We start from the raw sequence: 433 nt of genomic DNA, 5'->3' as shown, positions 1-433 counted from the left end.
GTCCTAGACTTGGAATCCGAGCACCAGCTGTGGCTGCTAACAATTTTGAGATCAAGTCAGGACTCCTAAACTGCATAGAGAACAACAAGTATCATGGTCTGGCTGTGGAGGACCCATTTGATCACTTGGATAAGTTTGACAGCTACTGTGGTATGTCAAAGACTAATGGTGTGTCAGAGGATGTCTTGAAGCTCAAGCTATTCCCTTTCTCTTTGGGGGATAAGGCACGTCAATGGGAGAAGTCTCTACCAAGTGACTCCATCACCACTTGGGAAGACTGCAAAAGGGCATTCTTGGAGAAGTTCTTCTCTACCTCAAGAACTGCTAAGTTGAGGAATGAGATCTCCAGCTTCCAACAGAAGAACTTGGAAGGATTCAGTGAAGCTTGGGAGAGATTCAATGGTTACCAAGCTCAGTGCCCACACCATGGATT

The 433-nt window shown here is 46.0% G+C and overlaps 1 non-coding gene across 1 annotated transcript; it reads right to left on the bottom strand.

The window, feature by feature from the left end:
• Nucleotides 1–326: 326 nt before the first annotated feature.
• On the bottom strand, nt 327–433 carry LOC130501220 (small nucleolar RNA R71). The gene has a single exon (XR_008939584.1). It is a non-coding gene; the product is annotated as a small nucleolar RNA R71 (small nucleolar RNA).

Source organism: Raphanus sativus, unplaced genomic scaffold, assembly GCF_000801105.2.
Source record: "Raphanus sativus cultivar WK10039 unplaced genomic scaffold, ASM80110v3 Scaffold0129, whole genome shotgun sequence".
Classification (NCBI taxonomy): domain Eukaryota; kingdom Viridiplantae; phylum Streptophyta; class Magnoliopsida; order Brassicales; family Brassicaceae; genus Raphanus; species Raphanus sativus.
The sequence above is the reverse complement of the archived record's forward strand: the minus strand, read 5'-3'. Positions and strand labels throughout refer to the sequence as shown.